At 35.8% G+C, this 10,298-nt stretch overlaps 1 protein-coding gene across 1 annotated transcript in view; it reads right to left on the bottom strand.

Annotated features, from left to right (window-relative positions):
• The window catches only part of pik3r1 (phosphoinositide-3-kinase, regulatory subunit 1 (alpha)), a 67,487-nt gene extending 63,728 nt beyond the window's left edge, over positions 1-3,759 (bottom strand). Inside the window, exon 1 of the mRNA XM_061907860.1 lies at positions 3,602-3,759. The gene's annotated coding sequence lies outside the window, so the exon portion shown is untranslated. The remainder of the gene's footprint in view (positions 1-3,601) is intronic.
• Positions 3,760-10,298: the final 6,539 nt, after the last annotated feature.

Here is a 10,298-nt window from a genome sequence, read left to right as displayed (position 1 = left end):
AAGTATGGTGGCCATCCCAATTTCCGACCTCGCAACTGCAACGCTGGACTCGTTGGCCGTGACGTCATTTCGAGCTCCAACTTCCGAGGTAAATGGAACACATTTGACCTTTACCGTTAGAAAACCCACTACAACTTTACAAACTAAAATGGGAGGAGATAAACATATCCAAACACAACATTTACATTTTAGTAACCTCTTGTCTAACAATGATTTTAACCCTTGTGTAACGTTCATATCGTTCCTACTCAGCCAGCGTTTGTGGGTCTGATGGACCCGTTGCATTTTAGATTTAGATTTATTGGTCCCCGTGGGGGAAATTTGTTTTCACTGCCATACATTTAAACATATAGACATTACACATCACAAAACAAAAATAAGAAAAAGACATCATTCATGACCAACACATTTACAGACTTTGTCAGACAGGTGCGGCTTTTTAATGACCCACAATCAAACATTTTTATGTTGAAATACTGAACATATGTTTACCTTATCCCGATCAACATCTGTTCAGTATTTTAACATATAAGTGTTTGATTGTGAGGCATTAAAATCCACAAAATGCATGTTTGTCAACACTGTCTGCTCTCATTTTCTCGCACATTTGACCCTCTGATGTTCTGTGTACCTTGCACTCTGTCCTCCTGCTGTCTCGGCCTGCAATGTGTGTGTGTTTGTTTGTGTGTGTTACACAGAACATCGATTTCCACACTTCTATTAGCCCCGCACATCTTATATGTAATAGAAATGTGTAGGAGGGTGTATGGTGTGTGGTCATTAAATATGTATTCTGATATTTGCGACCCCAAAGGGAATAAGCGGTAGGAAATGGATGGATGTTCTTCACAGAAAATGAGCCAAAGTCAGTGAGTCACAGTTTGGAAAATTAATTAATTGTATCATTTTTATTTTAATGAAAAATGAAAACGGGTCCCACAGACCCAAACACCAAACCTTGAGTGATTTCTGTTGTATTGCTTCTCTACATTACATTAGCCTGATTTTTTTTTTTTTGTCTTAAAGATACCACGCTTATCTGCTAAATTCCTCGGGCGGGGATGCTCCTGGCGTGGATTCAACACGCCGTATCGCCACGGAACCTTATATAAACATGCACGTGTGCATTGCATATACCAGGGGTGTCCAAATGCGGCCCGCCGACATCTTCAAATCGGCCCACGAGACGTCATGAGTTTAATTAAAAATCTTGCCCGCAGGGAGATTGCATTAATTTCAAATGTATAACATTTTAAATGCTGAGATTTTGACTCAACCTCGCGGACAACATTAGTTTTTCCTGGTCATCGACTTATTATGTTTGGAATGTGCAGCATCTATTCATGCAAATATGCAGCATCTATTTATGCAAATGTGCAGCATCTATTTATGCAAATAACCTTGCCTAGTCATGGTGCAAAAAAATAAATAAATTAAGAAAATAAAAAATCCACCCAATACAAAATGTAAACAAACCTGGTCACTGAACTTTGTGGATATTATATATATATATATATATTATATATATATATATATATATATATATATATATATATATATATAATATCCACAAAGTTCAGTGACCAGGTTTGTTTACATTTTGTATAAGTCCAATCACCATAAAAAAAAAAAAATACACCTATCCATTACAAAGCGTGATGAGAAAATGACCAGTACTTTTTAGAGGCGGTATAGTACCGAATATGATTCATTAGTATCACGGTACTATACTGTACTATAATATTAGGGTTTTACTGTATACCGTAAAACCCTAATATTAATATTAATATATATATATATATATATATATATATATATATACCGTATTTCCTTGAATTGCCGCAGGGCATATAGTATGCGCCTGCCTTGAATTACTGCCGGGTCAAACTCGCTTCGCAAAATAATAAGCGCATGCTTAGTATTACCGCCTGGTCAAACTCGTGACGTCACGAGTGACACTTCCCCTGTCATCATTTCAAAATGAAGGAGGCTGATTTCGATACCGGTAATTTGAAATCGCATGAAGGGAAGGAGATTAAGAGCTATTCAGTAGGATTTTATGTCCAAGCTTACATCACACTCATATTTGTACTGCATGCCTTTGGTAAGTGCCGGAGTGAGAAGAGGTTTTAAAATAATTAGCGCATGCTTACTTTTACCTCATGCCTTTGGTAAGCGCGGGAGTGAGAAGAGGTTTTAAATTAATTAGCGCCCCGGCTGCAATTCAAGGAAATACGGTATATATACATTATATATATATAATATATATATATATAAATATATGATATATATATATATAAATATACATAAAACTCATCTGTATACTCTAGCCTTTAAATAGACCTTTTTAGACCAGTTGATCTGCCGCTTCTTTTCTTTTTCTCATATGTCCCCCCCTCCCTTGTGGAGGGGGTCCAGTCCGATGACCATGGATGAAGTACTGGCTGTCCAGAGTCGAGACCCAGGATGAACCGCTCGCCTGTGTATCGGTTGGGGACATCTCTACGCTGCTGATCCGCCTCCGCTTGGGATGGTTTCCTGTGGACGGGACTCTCGCTGCTGTCTGGGATCCGATTTGAACTGAACTCTCGCGGCTGTGTTGGAGTCACTATGGATTGAACTTTCACAGTATCGTGTTAGACCCGCTCGACATCCATTGCTTTCGGTCCCCTAGAGGGAGGGGGGGGGGTTGCCCACATCTGAGGTCCTCTCCAAGGTTTCTCATAGTCAGCATTGTCACTGGCGTCCCACTGGGTGTGAATTCTCCTTGCCCACTGGGTGTGAGTTTTCCTTCCCCTTTTGTGGGTTCTTCCGAGGATGTCGTAGTCGTAATGATTTGTGCAGTCCTTTGAGACATTTGTGATTTGGGGCTATATAAATAAACATTGATAGATAGATAGACAGATAGATAGATAGATAGATAGATACATACATATATATATATATACACATATATATACATATATACACATATATATGTACACATATACATATGTATAGATATATATACATATGCATATATATATATATATGTATATATATATATATATATAATGTATATAGTTACTCTACATGCTGTCGACTTGTGGCCCTCAACGACATTTTTTTATCCCAAAGAGGCCCCCAAGTCAAAAAGTTTGGACACCCCTGACATACAGCTAGCACTTCGCAGCTAACACCTACATGCTAACGTCGCTCGCCGTGACAGCTCGACGTGTGGTCCAAGTTACGTAACTAACACATCCGCGCGTTTATTGAATGTTGGTTTAAAAAAATAAATACAAAAAAAGCCCAGGGCGCGGTCCTTTTGACGTTTTTCTGGAATGTTCTAAAACGACTTTTTTTTTTTTTTTTTTTTTTTTTACGTCCGTTGAAGCTTATGCTAGCAGATAGCTAGCAATGCTAATATCTGACATAAAGAGTAGAATTTCGGTGAAAAAAATACCACTTTGTCATCAGAAAAAAGTTAACAATGAGGAGGAAAAAAAAAAAAGTTACGTTTGCGAGTTAAGTGACTTTTAGACGTGACGCCTTTGAGTGCGTGAATACATGTGAATGTAGAAAGTTGGTATAAAAAGATGAATTAAATATCCGCGCCTACCTCAGGTCAGTGCCCGACTAAGTTGCTTTCTCCTGTCCTTTCCGCCGAGTGTTAAAATCTCCCCGGACTTGTTGAGTGGAAATCGGACTTAAACGTCGACATCCTGCAGAGTCTTTGCCCGGACAAATGTCCGCTGGACGGCCAGCAGGGGCGGGGTCGCGTGCGCCGTCGCTCATTGGCCCGCTTTGGCTGTCAGTCAATCGCAGCCGCCGTAAGCCCCGCCCTCCTGTAACATGGACGTTACGTAACCGGCGAATGGAGCCAGTCGGTGCCAAGGCGCTTTAAGGTTTATGAGCGAGCCTTCTGTAACCGCAGGACATTTTCATTTGTATTCCATTGTCGGAGTGAAATTAACCATTAGGAGGAAGTGCTTTTGAAGAAGTAAAAATATCTGACTAGGACAGGGGTGTCCAAAGTGCGGCCCGCGGGCCATTTTTTAACGGCCCCATTTTAAAAATACATTTTTTTTAAAACATAGACTGATATAAAGGAGCAAACGGGTGAAATGTAACAGGAAAATGTTGCAACGTTTACTCTAATAACACAAAGCTGCCATGCAGGTTGTTTCTTTCTTTAAAAAAATAATAATGAATCAAAATCAATGTCATTATGAATTATTGACCTATTCAAGGCTCCGACTATGTCACTTTAAATATTCCACTTTGAGATATAATGTTGCATATTTTGTGTTTGCCATATAAAAAACTGAGCTGTTTTTTTTTAAAGGGCCTAAAATTAACAAACAAAAACATAAACAACAATAAAACTTATAATTGACAGATAGATCTGAAGTTGATCTCGAGATTATTGTGCTAAAAGTAAACAGTAAAAAAAAATGTCGTTTATTTTCTAACACTTTAATGAGTAGGACCCGTCTGGATTCACAATTATTTTAGTGTGATTTGTTCTTAAGTGTCATTGCTCAAAAAATAAGAATGAATTAAAATCAATGGTGTTATGAGTAATTGACCTTTTTAATGCTACAATTATTATATAATCTCAAATATTCCACTTGAAAAAAATTATTGGATGAAAATTTCGCATATTTTGTGATTTTTCCTTAAAAAAATAGCATACAACTTAAATATTTTAAATCATTGTATTGATAAATAGACATAATGTTGATCTGGAGATTTAAAACGTTAATAATAATACAAATAATAATACTGAATAATGACACATTTTTGATATTTTTTTGACCGAAACACTTTGGGGTCCTCGGGATCAAGCCTGAGTGGAGGCCGAAATGTATATTTTTTATCCATATAGTGTGTTGTTTTTTAAAATGAAAAATATCAAAATGGCCCCCACTTGTTTTGAATTTTCAGTCTGCGGCTCTAAGTGGAAAAAGTTTGGACACCCCTGGACTAGGACGTAAAACCTCATCTTCCCAAAAACTTGATTACGTATTTTCCTAGGCTTTTCTTTTAGTTCTACCTGGCTTTGTATTTCTATATAATTCCACAATTTCATTAATTGAGACTTGACAATAAATCAATAATTTCTGTACAAAATTGTATGAGTAAAATCATCATTGCTTCGCTTCTGCATTGTTTTTTTTTTACAGTGTCAGATTTTTAAACAAAAAAAAAACTTGTCGGATTCTCTAAATTGCAGTACAGTACAGTATTGCAATTATGAATTTTACGTTTGAATATTTTTTTTCATCCTTTTTCATCCTCGTTGGTAGTACTTTAACAATTTCCAGGTCAGTAAATGGTAAATTGGTTGTACTTTACAGCGCTTTTCTAACCCTTTTTACATAGTAACATTTTTTAATGAACAGAAATAAGATAATTAAAATAGAATAAATGCTATGCAAATGAAAAAAATCACACTGTCAGATTCCCCCAAAATTACTGTACAAAATAGTTTTTCAATTCTAATTAAAAAAAAAAAAAAAATTCTCGAAGAAATATTCCTATCAAATACTCATTTTATTTTGGAATATTTTAGCATTTTAAATGTGTTTACACATCCGCCATTTTCTTCATTAACCGAGATAATATGATTAAAATACTGTAGAATAATTACTATACAAATTTCAAACAAAAACACTCAGATTCCCCCAAATTGTAGTAAAAAATAATTTTTCAATTTACATTTTTTTTCCCATCCTTTATTTAATATTCCTATTAAATTCTCATTCCATTTCAGTTTGTTTTAACAATTTAAAGTCTGTTTACATATTCACCATTTTATTATTAACAGAAATGTAATTATTTATTTATTTAATATGCATTTATTTATTAAATATTTATTTATATTAGTTTACGGGTATTTTAACACTTGAGCATGTTTACATAGCCACCATTTTTTTTAAATAAACAGAACAAAAATAGTGTAACTAGAATAACTGCTATACATATTTAAAACAAAATAAACAAAAACTGTCAGAGTCCTCAAAACTGCTGTAAAAAATACATTTTCAATTCTGATTTGAAATATTTTTTTTCACTCCGAAATATTCCTATTAAATACTCATTTTATTTTGGAATATTTTAGCACTTTAAAAGCCAGTGTGTTTACACATCTGCCATTTTCTTCATTAACCGAGTTAATATAATTAAAATACTGTAGAATAATTACGATACAAATTTCAAACAAAAACACTCGGATAAAAAAAAAACTGTGAGATTCCCCCAAATTGTGGTAAAAAATAATTTTTCAATTTACATTTTTTACCCCATCCTTTAATATTTCTATTAAATTCTCATTCCATTTCAGTTTGTTTTAACAATTTAAAGTCTGTTTACATATTCACCATTTTTTTATTAACAGAAATGTAATTATTTATTTATTATGCATTTATTCATATTAGTTTGGGGGTATTTTAACACTTGAGCATGTTTACATAGCCACCATTTTTTTTAAATAAACAGAACAAAAATAGTCTAACTAGGATAATTGCTATACATATTTAAAACAAAACAAACAAAAACTGTCAGATTCCTCAAAACTGCTGTAAAAAATAGTTTTTCAATTCTGATTTGAAATTTTTTTTTCACTCCGAAATATTCCTATTAAATTCTCATTTTATTTAGGAATATTTTAGCACTTTAAAGGCCAGTGTTGTTTACACAGCCGCCATTTTCTTCATTAATCGAGATAATATAATTAAAATACTGTAGAATAATTACTATACAAAGTTCAAACAAAAACACTCGGATAAAAAAACACTGTCAGATTTCCCCAAATTGGAGTACAAATTAATTTTTCTATTTAATTATTTTCCCCATCATTTAATATTCATATTAAATACTCATTCCTTTCCAGTTTTTTTTTAAACAATTTAAAGTCTGTTTACATATTCACCATTGTTTTTTAATAACATAAATTAAATTATTTAATTATTATGCATTTTTGTATATTATTTTGGGGGTATTTTAACACTTGGGCGTGTCTACATAGCCACCATTTTTTTAAATAAACAGAAGAAAAACTAGAATAATTTCGACACAAATTTTTAACGGAAATACAAAAACTGTCAGATTCCCCAAAACTGCAGTACAAATATAAAATACTAATAGCTTTTAAATAAAATAAAAATATTCCTAAATATTCCTATTAAATACTTTTTATTTTGGTAGTATTTTAACACTTAAAAGGTCAGTGTGTTTACATTTTCACAATCTTTTTCATTAACTTATTACATCAAAAATAGAACAATTAATATACTCATTTAATAGTTGTCGGATTCTCCAAAATTACAATAGAAAAATAAAATACTAACAGTTTATCAACATACAATTTTTATCAAATATTTTCATCCTTAAAATGTCTATTAAATATTCATTTATCTTTTGGAGGTATTTTAACACTTTAAAGGTCAGTGAGTATAGCAGAAAGAAAATTATCAACATAGAAAAAAAGGAATTTAAGTACAAAAGCCAAAAGCAGTGAATTTGTCACGTTGTCCATCCATCCATCCATCTTCTACCGCTTATTCCCTTTCGGGGTCGCGGGGGGCGCTGGCGCCTATCTCAGCTACAATCGGGCGGAAGGCGGGGTACACCCTGGACAAGTCGCCCCCTCATCGCAGGGCTTTGTCACGTTGTGTAAATGGTAAATAAAAAGAGAATACAATGATTTGCAAATCCTTTTCAACTTATATTCAATTGAATAGACTGCAAAGACTTTAGTTACTGACATTGGTTTTCTGAAGTGTTCCTGAGCCCATGCGGTGATATCCCTTACACATTGATGTCCGTAATATCATGGCTTACATGCAGTGATTTTTCCAGATTTTTTCAACCTTTTGATAATATTACGGAGCGTAGTTGGCGAAATCCCTAAATTCTTTGCAATAGCCGGTTGAGAAATGTTGTTCTTCAACAATTTGCTCAGGCATTTGTTGACAAAGTGGTGACCCTCGCCCCGTCCTTGTTTGTGAACGACTGTCACCGACGTCCCACTGGGTGTGAGTTTTTCCTTGCCCTTACGCGGGCTCTGTGTTATGGTTTGTGCAGCCCTTTGAGACACTTGTGATTTAGGGCTATTTAAATAAACATTGATTGATTGATTGATTGAGCAATTCATGGAAGCTGCTTTTATACCCAATCACGGCAACCACCTGTTCCCAATTAGCCCGTTCACCTGTGGGGGTGTTCCGCATAAGTGTTTGATGAGCATCCCTCAACTTTCTCAGTCTTTTTTGCCACTTGTGCCAGCTTTTTTGAAACATGTTGCAGGCATCAAATTCCAAATGAACTAATATTTGCAAATAAGTAAAGTTTTCCAGTTCGAACGTTAAATATCTTGTCTTTGGAGTCCATTCAATTGAATATAAGTCGAAAAGGATTTGCAAATAATTGTATTTTTGTTTTTATTGACCATTTAAGCAACGTGACAACGTCACTGGTTTGGGGTTTTTGTATTTTAATGTGAATATTGGGTCAAAAAGATGACTTTCAATGGGGCCATGAGGAACAAATATGTTGCTTTTTAAGCTAATATTTTCCAAATGAAAATTTTCAGGCCAATCTTAAGTCGGAAAGGCTTGAGAATGACAAACCAAGTCTGGAGGATGTCTGGTGCGTGCGTGGGGACAAATATACTCCAAAGCCCACGGTAGCAACCTGACCATCAAATATTCATTGGACTGCATTCCTGCAGTGTTATTAAGAGCAGAGAGGGCTTCAAAGTGTTCCAGGAGTGACCAGTAGCACTGCCGCTCGTTAATGTGGGTGGCCTAATTATATGGGAGGGCAAAGCCGGCGAGGGGCCGGCCTGCGAGAAATCCCCTATCAAGAATAAAGCTCTGTGTCCTGGCTGGACCGGGCTAAAAGAGGCTGTAAGCAGCTTTGGAGAAGGCCTGGCCGCTTTTAAAAAGAAGGACACGTGCGGGAGGACGCCAGGACGCCAGGACACATGGAATCAAACAGCAGTCCGTAGCATTTATTTTTCAAAATAAAATACTTTCACTAACTACCTAAATAAAAGACGCCGCACTGTAACTTTAATACACGTATTATATTGTTATAGAACCATCACACATCACATGTGTTGATGCATGTTTGTAAGTAGAAATAATCTGTTCCGGGTGAAAAGGGGCCACTATAAAATAGGATGTGTTTTAGTACTCTTTTAACTTCCTTAATGTTGTACAAGTGTAAACACCCCTCCCCCCCAACAAAAAAAAGCCACGTGACGGGCCACATAAATGACGTGAAGGACCACGTTAAGTGAAGTGGTCGACTACATTGAATGACATTGCGGGTCAGGTTAAACGACATGAAGGGCCACATTAAATGATATAGTAGATGACATTAAATGCCTCGACAGACCACTTTAAATGACGTGACGGACCACTTTAAATGAAATGACGGACCACTTTAAATGACGTGACAGACCACATTAAATGATGTGGCAGACCACTTCAAATGACATGACAGACCACTTTAAATGACCACATTAAATTATGTGGCACACCACTTTAGATGACATGACAGACCACTTTAAATGATGTGGCAGACCACTTTAGATGACATGACAGACCACTTTAAATGACATGACGGACAACTTTAAATGACATGACAGACCACTTTAAATGACGTGACAGACCACATTAAATAATGTGGCAGACCACTTTAGATGACATGACAGACCACTTTAAATGACATGACGGACCACTTTAAATGAGGTGACAGACAACATTAAATGATGTGGCAGACCACTTTAAATGACATGACAGACCACTTTAAATGACCACTTTAAATGATGTGACAGACCACATTAAATTATGTGACAGACCACTTTAGATGACATGACAGACCACATAAAATTAAGTGACAGGCCACATTAATGATGTGACAGACTAAGTTGGGACGGCGTGGCGCAGTTGGGAAAATGGCCGTGCCAGCAACCTGAGGGTTCCTGGTTCAATCCCCACCTAGTACCAACCTCGTCACGTCCGTTGTGTTCTTGAGCAAGACACTTCACCCTTGCTCCTGGTGGGTGCTGGTTAGCGCCTTGCATGGCAGCTCCCTCCATCAGTGTGTGAATGTGTGTGTGAATGGGTAAATGTGGAAGTAGTGTCAAAGCGCTTTGAGTACCTTGAAGGTAGAAAAGCGCTATACAAGTACAACCCATTTACCATTTAAGTTAAATGATGTGACAGACCACATTAAATTATGTGGCAAACCACATAAAATTATGTGGCAGACCACTTTAAATTATATGACAGACCACTTTAAAT

The sequence above is a fragment of the Nerophis ophidion genome, linkage group LG08, assembly GCF_033978795.1.
Source record: "Nerophis ophidion isolate RoL-2023_Sa linkage group LG08, RoL_Noph_v1.0, whole genome shotgun sequence".
NCBI classification, from domain to species: domain Eukaryota; kingdom Metazoa; phylum Chordata; class Actinopteri; order Syngnathiformes; family Syngnathidae; genus Nerophis; species Nerophis ophidion.
Note: the sequence above shows the minus strand (reverse complement) of the source record. Positions and strands in the feature narration are given on the sequence as shown.